This window comes from Scyliorhinus torazame, chromosome 9 (assembly GCF_047496885.1).
Source record: "Scyliorhinus torazame isolate Kashiwa2021f chromosome 9, sScyTor2.1, whole genome shotgun sequence".
Classification (NCBI taxonomy): Eukaryota; Metazoa; Chordata; class Chondrichthyes; order Carcharhiniformes; family Scyliorhinidae; genus Scyliorhinus; species Scyliorhinus torazame.
In genome coordinates, this window is record NC_092715.1 from 6,206,370 (window position 1) to 6,218,545 (window position 12,176).

Below are 12,176 nucleotides of genomic sequence, written 5' to 3' on the forward strand. Positions count from 1 at the left end.
CCCCAGTGAGAGTCAGTGTGTGTGGGACCCGTACCCCAGTGAGAGTCAGTGAGGGACCCATACCCCAGCGACGGTCAGTGTGCGTGGAACCCGTTCCCCAGTGAGAGTCAGTGTGTGTGGGACCCGTACCCCAGTGAGAGTCAGTGTGTGTGGGATCCGTACCCCAGTGAGAGTCAGTGTGTGTGGAACCCGTACCCCAGTGAGAGTCAGTGTGTGTGGGACCCATACCGCAGTGAGAGTCAGTGTGTGTGGGTCCCGTACCTCAGTGAGATTCTGTGTGTGTGGGACCCGTACCCCAGTGAGAGTCAGTGTTTGTGGGACCCATACCCCAGTGAGAGTCAGTGTGTGCGGGACCCGTACCCCTCTGAGAGTCGGTGTGTGGGACCCTTACCCCAGTGAGAATCAGTGTGTGAGATACCCGTACCCCAGTGAGAGTCAGTGTGTGAGAGATCCGTACCCCAGTGAGAGTCAGTGTGTGTGGTACCCGTACCCCAATGAGAGTCAGTGTGTATGGACCTGTACCCCAGTGAGAGTCCGTGCATGTGGGACCCGTACCCCAGTGAGAGTCAGTGTTTGTGGGACCTGTACCCCAGTGAGCGTCAGTGTGTGTGGGACCCGTACCCCAGTGAGAGTCAGTGTGAGTGGAACTACATCCCAGTGAGAGTCTGTGTGTGTGGGTCCCGTACCCCAGTGAGAGTCAGTGTGTGTGGGACCCGTACCCCAGTGAGAGTCAGTGTGTGTTGGACCCGTACCCCAGTGAGAGTCAGTGTGTGTGGGACCCGTATCCCAGGAAGAGTCAGTGTGTGTGGGACCCGTACCCCAGTGAGAGTCAGTGTGTGTGTGGGACCCGTACCCCAGTGAGAGTCAGTGTGTGTGGGACCCGTACCCCAGTGAGAGTCAGTGTGTGTGGGACCCGTACCCCAGTGAGAGTCAGTGTGTGTGGGACCCGTACACCAGTGAGAGTCAGTGTGTGTGGGACCCGTACCCCAGTGAGAGTCAGTGTGTGTGGGACCCATACCCCAGAGAGAGTCAGTGTGTGCGGGACCCGTACCCCTGTGAGAGTCGGTGTGTGGGACCCTTACCCCAGTGAGAGTCAGTGTGTGAGATACCCGTACCCCAGTGAGAGTCAGTGTGTGAGAGATCCGTACTCCAGTGAGAGTCGGTGTGTGTGGTACCCGTACCCCAGTGAGAGTCAGTGTGTGTGGGACCCGTACCCCAGTGAGAGTCAGTGTGTGTGGGACCCGTACCCCAATGAGAGTCAGTGTGTATGGACCTGTACCCCAGTGAGAGTCCGTGCATGTGAAACCCGTACCCCAGTGCGAGTCAGTGTGTGTGGGACCTGTACCCCAGTGAGCGTCAGTGTGTGTGGGACCCGTACCCCAGTGAGAGTCAGTGTGTGAGAGACCCGTAACCCAGTGAGAGTCAGTGTGTGTGGAACTACATCCCAGTGAGAGTCTGTGTGTGTGGGACCCGTACCCCAGTGAGAGTCTGTGTGTGTGGGACCCGTACCCCAGTGAGAGTCAGTGTGTGTGGGACCCGTACCCCAGTGAGAGTCAGTGTGTGTGGGACCCGTACCCCAGTGAGAGTCAGTGTGTGTGGGACCCGTACCCCAGTAGAGTCAGTGTGTGTGGGACCCGTATCCCAGGGAGAGTCAGTGTGTGTGGGACCCGTACCCCAGTGAGAGTCAGTGTGTGTGGGACCCGTACCCCAGTGGGAGTCAGTGTGTGTGGGACCCGTACCCCAGTGAGAGTCAGTGTGTGTGGGACCCGTACTCCAGTGAGAGTCGGTGTGTGGGACCCTTACCCCAGTGAGAGTCAGTGTGTGTGGGATCCGTACCCCAGTGAGAGTCAGTGTGTGTGAGACCCGTACCCCAGTGAGAGTCAGTGTGTGTGGGACCCGTACCCCAGTGAGAGTCAGTGTGTGTGGGACCCGTACCCCATTGAGAGTCAGTGTGTGTGGGACCCGTACCCCAGTGAGAGTCAGTGTGTGTGGAACCCGTACCCCAGTGAGAGTCAGTGTGTGTGGGACCCGTACCCCAGTGAGAGTCAGTGTGTGTGGAACCCGTACCCCAGTGAGAGTCAGTGTGTGTGGGTCCCGTACCCCAGTGAGAGTCAGTGTGTGTGGGACCCGTACCCCAGTGAGGGTCAGTGTGTGTGGGACCCGTACCCTAGTGAGGGTCAGTGTGTGTGGGACCCATACCCCAGTGAGAGTCAGTGTGTGTGGGACCCGTACCCCAGTGAGAGTCAGTGTGTGTGGGTCCCGTACCCCAGTGAGAGTCAGTGTGTGTGGGACCCGTATCACAGTGAGAGTCAGTGTGTGTAGAACCCGTACCGCAGTGAGAGTCAGTATGTGTGGGACCCGTACCCCAGTGAGAGTAAGTGTGTGTGTGTGGAACCCGTACCCCAGTGAGAGTCAGTGTGTGGGATCTGTACCCCAGTGAGAGTCAGTGTGTGTGGGACCCGTACCCCAGTGAGAGTCAGTGTGTGTGGGATCCGTACCCCAGTGAGAGTCAGTGTGTGTGGAACCCGTACCCCAGTGAGAGTCAATGTGTGTGGGACCCGTACCCCAGTGATTGTCAGTGTGTGTGAAACCCGTACCCCAGTGAGAGTCAGTGTGTGTGGGTCCCGTACCCCAGTGAGAGTCAGTGTGTGTGGGACCCGTACCCCAGTGAGGGTCAGTGTGTGTGGGACCCGTACCCCAGTGAGGGTCAGTGTGTGTGGGACCCATACCACAGTGAGAGTCAGTGTGTGTGGGACCCGTACCCCAGTGAGAGTCAGTGAGGGACCCATACCCCAGTGACGGTCAGTGTGCGTGGAACCCGTTCCCCAGTGAGAGTCAGTGTGTGTGGGATCCGTACCCCAGTGAGAGTCAGTGTGTGTGGAACCTGTACCCCAGTGAGAGTCAGTGTGTGTGGGACCCGTACCCCAGTGAGAGTCAGTGTGTGTGAAACCCGTACCCCAGTGAGAGTCAGTGTGTGTGGGTCCCGTACCCCAGTGAGAGTCAGTGTGTGTGGGACCCGTACCCCAGTGAGGGTCAGTGTGTGTGGGACCCGTACCCCAGTGAGGGTCAGTGTGTGTGGGACCCATACCCCAGTGAGAGTCAGTGTGTGTGGGACCCGTACCCCAGTGAGAGTCAGTGAGGGACCCATACCCCAGTGACGGTCAGTGTGTGTGGGATCCGTACCCCAGTGAGAGTCAGTGTGTGTGGAACCCGTACCCCAGTGAGAGTCAGTGTGTGTGGGACCCGTACCCCAGTGATAGTCAGTGTGTGTGAAACCCGTACCCCAGTGAGAGTCAGTGTGTGTGGGTCCCGTACCCCAGTGAGAGTCAGTGTGTGTGGGATCCGTACCCCAGTGAGAGTCAGTGTGTGTGGAACCCGTACCCCAGTGAGAGTCAGTGTGTGTGGGACCCGTACCCCAGTGATAGTCAGTGTGTGTGAAACCCGTACCCCAGTGAGAGTCAGTGTGTGTGGGTCCCGTACCCCAGTGAGAGTCAGTGTGTGTGGGACCCGTACCCCAGTGAGGGTCAGTGTGTGTAGGACCCATACCCCAGTGAGAGTCAGTGTGTGTGGGACCCGTACCCCAGTGAGAGTCAGTGTGTGTGGAACCCGTACCCCAGTGAGAGTCAGTGTGTGTGGGACCCGTACCCCAGTGAGAGTCAGTGTGTGTGAAACCCGTACCCCAGTGAGAGTCAGTGTGTGTGGGTCCCGTACCCCAGTGAGAGTCAGTGTGTGTGGGACCCGTACCCCAGTGAGAGTCAGTGTGTGTGGGACCCGTACCCCAGTGAGAGTCAGTGAGGGACCCATACCCCAGTGACGGTCAGTGTGCGTGGAACCCGTTCCCCAGTGAGAGTCAGTGTGTGTGGGACCCGTACCCCAGTGAGAGTCAGTGTGTGTGGGACCCGTACCCCAGTGAGAGTCAGTGTGTGTGGGATCCGTACCCCAGTGAGAGTCAGTGTGTGTGAGACCCGTACCCCAGTGAGAGTCAGTGTGTGTGGGACCCATACCCCAGTGAGCGTCAGTGTGTGTGGGACCCGTACCCCAGTGAGAGTCAGTGTGTGAGAGACCCGTACCCCAGTGAGAGTCAGTGTGTGTGGAACTACATCCCAGTGAGAGTCTGTGTGTGTGGGACCCGTACCCCAGTGAGAGTCAGTGTGTGTGGGACCCGTACCCCAGTGAGAGTCAGTGAGTGACCCACACCCCAGTGACGGTCAGTGTGTGTGGAACCCGTTCCCCAGTGAGAGTCAGTGTGTGTGGGACCCGTACCCCAGTGAGAGTCAGTGTGTGTGGGACCCGTACTCCAGTGAGAGTCAGTGTGTGTGGAACCCATACCCCAGTGAGAGTCAGTGTGTGTGGGACCCGTACCCCAGTGAGAGTCAGAATGTGTGGGACCCGTACCCCAGTGTGAGTCAGTGTGTGTGGGACCCGTATCCCAGTGAGAGTCAGTGTGTGTAGAACCCGTACCCCAGTGAGAGTCAGTATGTGTGGGACCCGTACCCCAGTGAGAGTAAGTGTGTGTGTGGAACCCGTACCCCAGTGAGAGTCAGTGTGTGGGATCCGTACCCCAGTGAGAGTCAGTGTGTGTGAGACCCGTACCCCAGTGAGAGTCAGTGTGTGTGGGACCCGTACCCCAGTGAGAGTCAGTGTGTGTGGGATCCGTACCCCAGTGAGAGTCAGTGTGTGTGGAACCCGTACCCCAGTGAGAGTCAGTGTGTGTGGGACCCATACCCCAGTGAGAGTCAGTGTGTGTGGGTCCCGTACCCCAGTGAGAGTCAGTGTGTGTGGGACCCGTACCCCAGTGAGAGTCAGTGTGTATGGGACCCATACCCCAGTGAGAGTCAGTGTGTGCGGGACCCGTACCCCAGTGAGAGTCGGTGTGTGGGACCCTTACCCCAGTGAGAGTCAGTGTGTGTGGGACCCGTACCCCAGTGAGAGTCAGTGTGTGTGGGACCCGTACCCCAGTGAGAGTCAGTGTGTGTGGGACCCGTACCCCAGTAGAGTCAGTGTGTGTGGGACCCGTATCCCAGGGAGAGTCAGTGTGTGTGGGACCCGTACCCCAGTGAGAGTCAGTGTGTGTGGGACCCGTACCCCAGTGGGAGTCAGTGTGTGTGGGACCCGTACCCCAGTGAGAGTCAGTGTGTGTGGGACCCGTACTCCAGTGAGAGTCAGTGTGTGTGGGACCCGTACCCCAGTGAGAGTCAGTGTGTGCGGGACCCGTACCCCAGTGAGAGTCGGTGTGTGGGACCCTTACCCCAGTGAGAGTCAGTGTGTGTGGGACCCGTACCCCAGTGAGAGTCAGTGTGTGTGGGACCCGTACCCCATTGAGAGTCAGTGTGTGTGGGACCCGTACCCCAGTGAGAGTCAGTGTGTGTGGAACCCGTACCCCAGTGAGAGTCAGTGTGTGTGGGACCCGTACCCCAGTGAGAGTCAGTGAGGGACCCATACCCCAGCGACGGTCAGTGTGCGTGGAACCCGTTCCCCAGTGAGAGTCAGTGTGTGTGGGACCCGTACCCCAGTGAGAGTCAGTGTGTGTGGGATCCGTACCCCAGTGAGAGTCAGTGTGTGTGGAACCCGTACCCCAGTGAGAGTCAGTGTGTGTGGGACCCATACCCCAGTGAGAGTCAGTGTGTGTGGGTCCCGTACCCCAGTGAGATTCTGTGTGTGTGGGACCCGTACCCCAGTGAGAGTCAGTGTTTGTGGGACCCATACCCCAGTGAGAGTCAGTGTTTGCGGGACCCGTACCCCTGTGAGAGTCGGTGTGTGGGACCCTTACCCCAGTGAGAATCAGTGTGTGAGATACCCGTACCCCAGTGAGAGTCAGTGTGTGAGAGATCCGTACCCCAGTGAGAGTCAGTGTGTGTGGTACCCGTACCCCAATGAGAGTCAGTGTGTATGGACCTGTACCCCAGTGAGAGTCCGTGCATGTGGGACCCGTACTCCAGTGAGAGTCAGTGTGTGTGAAACCCGTACCCCAGTGAGAGTCAGTGTTTGTGGGACCTGTACCCCAGTGAGCGTCAGTGTGTGTGGGACCCGTACCCCAGTGAGAGTCAGTGTGAGTGGAACTACATCCCAGTGAGAGTCTGTGTGTGTGGGTCCCGTACCCCAGTGAGAGTCAGTGTGTGTGGGACCCGTACCCCAGTGAGAGTCAGTGTGTGTTGGACCCGTACCCCAGTGAGAGTCAGTGTGTGTGGGACCCGTATCCCAGGGAGAGTCAGTGTGTGTGGGACCCGTACCCCAGTGAGAGTCAGTGTGTGTGTGGGACCCGTACCCCAGTGAGAGTCAGTGTGTGTGGGACCCGTACCCCAGTGAGAGTCAGTGTGTGTGGGACCCGTACCCCAGTGAGAGTCAGTGTGTGTGGGACCCGTACACCAGTGAGAGTCAGTGTGTGTGGGACCCGTACCCCAGTGAGAGTCAGTGTGTGTGGGACCCATACCCCAGTGAGAGTCAGTGTGTGCGGGACCCGTACCCCTGTGAGAGTCGGTGTGTGGGACCCTTACCCCAGTGAGAGTCAGTGTGTGAGATACCCGTACCCCAGTGAGAGTCAGTGTGTGAGAGATCCGTACCCCAGTGAGAGTCGGTGTGTGTGGTACCCGTACCCCAGTGAGAGTCAGTGTGTGTGGGACCCGTACCCCAGTGAGAGTCAGTGTGTGTGGGACCCGTACCCCAATGAGAGTCAGTGTGTATGGACCTGTACCCCAGTGAGAGTCCGTGCATGTGAAACCCGTACCCCAGTGCGAGTCAGTGTGTGTGGGACCTGTACCCCAGTGAGCGTCAGTGTGTGTGGGACCCGTACCCCAGTGAGAGTCAGTGTGTGAGAGACCCGTAACCCAGTGAGAGTCAGTGTGTGTGGAACTACATCCCAGTGAGAGTCTGTGTGTGTGGGACCCGTACCCCAGTGAGAGTCTGTGTGTGTGGGACCCGTACCCCAGTGAGAGTCAGTGTGTGTGGGACCCGTACCCCAGTGAGAGTCAGTGTGTGTGGGACCCGTACCCCACTGAGAGTCAGTGTGTGTGGGACCCGTACCCCAGTAGAGTCAGTGTGTGTGGGACCCGTATCCCAGGGAGAGTCAGTGTGTGTGGGACCCGTACCCCAGTGAGAGTCAGTGTGTGTGGGACCCGTACCCCAGTGGGAGTCAGTGTGTGTGGGACCCGTACCCCAGTGAGAGTCAGTGTGTGTGGGACCCGTACTCCAGTGAGAGTCGGTGTGTGGGACCCTTACCCCAGTGAGAGTCAGTGTGTGTGGGATCCGTACCCCAGTGAGAGTCAGTGTGTGTGAGACCCGTACCCCAGTGAGAGTCAGTGTGTGTGGGACCCGTACCCCAGTGAGAGTCAGTGTGTGTGGGACCCGTACCCCATTGAGAGTCAGTGTGTGTGGGACCCGTACCCCAGTGAGAGTCAGTGTGTGTGGAACCCGTACCCCAGTGAGAGTCAGTGTTTGTGGGACCTGTACCCCAGTGAGCGTCAGTGTGTGTGGGACCCGTACCCCAGTGAGAGTCAGTGTGAGTGGAACTACATCCCAGTGAGAGTCTGTGTGTGTGGGTCCCGTACCCCAGTGAGAGTCAGTGTGTGTGGGACCCGTACCCCAGTGAGAGTCAGTGTGTGTTGGACCCGTACCCCAGTGAGAGTCAGTGTGTGTGGGACCCGTATCCCAGGGAGAGTCAGTGTGTGTGGGACCCGTACCCCAGTGAGAGTCAGTGTGTGTGTGGGACCCGTACCCCAGTGAGAGTCAGTGTGTGTGGGACCCGTACCCCAGTGAGAGTCAGTGTGTGTGGGACCCGTACCCCAGTGAGAGTCAGTGTGTGTGGGACCCGTACACCAGTGAGAGTCAGTGTGTGTGGGACCCGTACCCCAGTGAGAGTCAGTGTGTGTGGGACCCATACCCCAGTGAGAGTCAGTGTGTGCGGGACCCGTACCCCTGTGAGAGTCGGTGTGTGGGACCCTTACCCCAGTGAGAGTCAGTGTGTGAGATACCCGTACCCCAGTGAGAGTCAGTGTGTGAGAGATCCGTACCCCAGTGAGAGTCGGTGTGTGTGGTACCCGTACCCCAGTGAGAGTCAGCGTGTGTGGGACCCGTACCCCAGTGAGAGTCAGTGTGTGTGGGACCCGTACCCCAATGAGAGTCAGTGTGTATGGACCTGTACCCCAGTGAGAGTCCGTGCATGTGAAACCCGTACCCCAGTGCGAGTCAGTGTGTGTGGGACCTGTACCCCAGTGAGCGTCAGTGTGTGTGGGACCCGTACCCCAGTGAGAGTCAGTGTGTGAGAGACCCGTAACCCAGTGAGAGTCAGTGTGTGTGGAACTACATCCCAGTGAGAGTCTGTGTGTGTGGGACCCGTACCCCAGTGAGAGTCTGTGTGTGTGGGACCCGTACCCCAGTGAGAGTCAGTGTGTGTGGGACCCGTACCCCAGTGAGAGTCAGTGTGTGTGGGACCCGTACCCCAGTGAGAGTCAGTGTGTGTGGGACCCGTACCCCAGTAGAGTCAGTGTGTGTGGGACCCGTATCCCAGGGAGAGTCAGTGTGTGTGGGACCCGTACCCCAGTGAGAGTCAGTGTGTGTGGGACCCGTACCCCAGTGGGAGTCAGTGTGTGTGGGACCCTTACCCCAGTGAGAGTCAGTGTGTGTGGGATCCGTACCCCAGTGAGAGTCAGTGTGTGTGAGACCCGTACCCCAGTGAGAGTCAGTGTGTGTGGGACCCGTACCCCAGTGAGAGTCAGTGTGTGTGGGACCCGTACCCCATTGAGAGTCAGTGTGTGTGGGACCCGTACCCCAGTGAGAGTCAGTGTGTGTGGAACCCGTACCCCAGTGAGAGTCAGTGTGTGTGGGACCCGTACCCCAGTGAGAGTCAGTGTGTGTGGAACCCGTACCCCAGTGAGAGTCAGTGTGTGTGGGTCCCGTACCCCAGTGAGAGTCAGTGTGTGTGGGACCCGTACCCCAGTGAGGGTCAGTGTGTGTGGGACCCGTACCCTAGTGAGGGTCAGTGTGTGTGGGACCCATACCCCAGTGAGAGTCAGTGTGTGTGGGACCCGTACCCCAGTGAGAGTCAGTGAGGGACCCATACCCCAGTGACGGTCAGTGTGCGTGGAACCCGTACCCCAGTGAGAGTCAGTGTGTGAGAGATCCGTACCCCAGTGAGAGTCAGTGTGTGTGGTACCCGTACCCCAATGAGAGTCAGTGTGTATGGACCTGTACCCCAGTGAGAGTCCGTGCATGTGGGACCCGTACCCCAGTGAGAGTCAGTGTGTGTGAAACCCGTACCCCAGTGAGAGTCAGTGTGTGTGGGACCCGTACCCCAGTGAGAGTCAGTGTGAGTGGAACTACATCCCAGTGAGAGTCTGTGTGTGTGGGACCTGTACCCCAGTGAGAGTCAGTGTGTGTGGGACCCGTACCCCAGTGAGAGTCAGTGTGTGTGGGACCCGTACCCCAGTGAGAGTCAGTGTGTGTGGGACCCGTACTCCAGTGAGAGTCAGTGTGTGTGGGACCCGTACCCCAGTGAGAGTCGGTGTGTGTGGAACCCGTACCCCTGTGAGAGTCAGTGTGTGTGGAACACGTACCCCAGTGAGAGTCAGTGTGTGTGGGACCCGTATCCCAGGGAGAGTCAGTGTGTGTGGGACCCGTACCCCAGTGAGAGTCAGTGTGTGTGTGGGACCCGTACCCCAGTGAGAGTCAGTGTGTGTGGGACCCGTACCCCAGTGAGAGTCAGTGTGTGTGGGACCCGTACCCCAGTGAGAGTCAGTGTGTGTGGGACCCGTACCCCAGTGAGAGTCAGTGTGTGTGGGACCCGTACACCAGTGAGAGTCAGTGTGTGTGGGACCCGTACCCCAGTGAGAGTCAGTGTGTGTGGGACCCATACCCCAGTGAGAGTCAGTGTGTGCGGGACCCGTACCCCTGTGAGAGTCGGTGTGTGGGACCCTTACCCCAGTGAGAGTCAGTGTGTGAGATACCCGTACCCCAGTGTGAGTCAGTGTGTGAGAGATCCGTACCCCAGTGAGAGTCAGTGTGTGTGGTACCCGTACCCCAGTGAGCGTCAGTGTGTGTGGGACCCGTACCCCAGTGCGAGTCAGTGTGTGCGGGACCTGTACCCCAGTGAGCGTCAGTGTGTGTGGGACCCGTACCCCAGTGAGAGTCAGTGTGTGAGAGACCCGTACCCCAGTGAGAGTCAGTGTGTGTGGAACTACATCCCAGTGAGAGTCTGTGTGTGTGGGACCCGTACCCCAGTGAGAGTCTGTGTGTGTGGGACCCGTACCCCAGTGAGAGTCAGTGTGTGTGGGACCCGTACCCCAGTGAGAGTCAGTGTGTGTGGGACCCGTACCCCAGTGAGAGTCAGTGTGTGTGGAACTACATCCCAGTGAGAGTCTGTGTGTGTGGGACCCGTACCCCAGTGAGAGTCTGTGTGTGTGGGACCCGTACCCCAGTGAGAGTCAGCGTGTGTGGGACCCGTACCCCAGTGAGAGTCAGTGTGTGTGGGACCCGTACCCCAGTGAGAGTCAGTGTGTGTGGGACCCGTACCCCAGTGAGAGTCAGTGTGTGTGGGACCCGTACCCCAGTGAGAGTCAGTGTGTGTGGGACCCGTACCCCAGTGAGAGTCAGTGTGTGTGGGACCCGTACCCCAGTGAGAGTCAGTGTGTGTGGGACCCGTATCCCAGGGAGAGTCAGTGTGTGTGGGACCCGTACCCCAGTGAGAGTCAGTGTGTGTGGGACCCGTACCCCAGTGGGAGTCAGTGTGTGTGGGACCCGTACCCCAGTGAGAGTCAGTGTGTGTGGGACCCGTACTCCAGTGAGAGTCAGTGTGTGTGGGACCCGTACTCCAGTGTGAGTCAGTGTGTGTGGGTCCCGTACCCCAGTGAGAGTCAGCGTGTGTGGTACCCGTACCCCAATGAGAGTCAGTGTGTGAGAGATCCGTACCCCAGTGAGAGTCAGTGTGTGTGGTACCCGTACCCCAATGAGAGTCAGTGTGTATGGACCTGTACCCCAGTGAGAGTCCGTGCATGTGAAACCCGTACCACAGTGCGAGTCAGTGTGTGCGGGACCTGTACCCCAGTGAGCGTCAGTGTGTGTGGGACCCGTACCCCAGTGAGAGTCAGTGTGTGTGGGACCCATACCCCAGTGAGAGTCAGTGTGTGCGGGACCCGTACCCCTGTGAGAGTCGGTGTGTGGGACCCTTACCCCAGTGAGAGTCAGTGTGTGAGATACCCGTACCCCAGTGTGAGTCAGTGTGTGAGAGATCCGTACCCCAGTGAGAGTCAGTGTGTGTGGTACCCGTACCACAGTGCGAGTCAGTGTGTGCGGGACCTGTACCCCAGTGAGCGTCAGTGTGTGTGGGACCCGTACCCCAGTGAGAGTCAGTGTGTGAGAGACCCGTAACCCAGTGAGAGTCAGTGTGTGTGGAACTACATCCCAGTGAGAGTCTGTGTGTGTGGGACCCGTACCCCAGTGAGAGTCTGTGTGTGTGGGACCCGTACCCCAGTGAGAGTCAGTGTGTGTGGGACCCGTACCCCAGTGAGAGTCAGTGTGTGTGGGACCCGTACCCCAGTGAGAGTCAGTGTGTGTGGAACTACATCCCAGTGAGAGTCTGTGTGTGTGGGACCCGTACCCCAGTGAGAGTCAGCGTGTGTGGGACCCGTACCCCAGTGAGAGTCAGTGTGTGTGGGACCCGTACCCCAGTGAGAGTCAGTGTGTGTGGGACCCGTACCCCAGTGAGAGTCAGTGTGTGTGGGACCCGTACCCCAGTGAGAGTCAGTGTGTGTGGGACCCGTACCCCAGTGAGAGTCAGTGTGTGTGGGACCCGTATCCCAGGGAGAGTCAGTGTGTGTGGGACCCGTACCCCAGTGGGAGTCAGTGTGTGTGGGACCCGTACCCCAGTGAGAGTCAGTGTGTGTGGGACCCGTACTCCAGTGAGAGTCAGTGTGTGTGGGACCCGTACTCCAGTGAGAGTCAGTGTGTGTGGGACCCGTACCCCAGTGAGAGTCAGTGTGTGTGGAACCCGTACCCCAGTGAGAGTCAGTGTGTGTGGGACCCGTACCCCAGTGAGAGTCAGTGTGTGTGGGACCAGTACCCCAGTGAGAGTCAGTGTGTGAGGGACCCGTACCCCAGTGAGAGTCAGTGTGTATTGAACTGTGCCCCAGTGAGGATCAGTGTGTGTGGAACCCGTATCCCCTCGCGAGTTAGTAATTTTCAGGAAT

General features: G+C 58.8%; 1 protein-coding gene across 3 annotated transcripts in view; it reads left to right on the plus strand.

Annotated features, from left to right (window-relative positions):
* Positions 1-12,176, plus strand: part of spef2 (sperm flagellar 2) — a 941,194-nt gene that overhangs the window by 412,338 nt on the left and 516,680 nt on the right. The window lies entirely within an intron of this gene.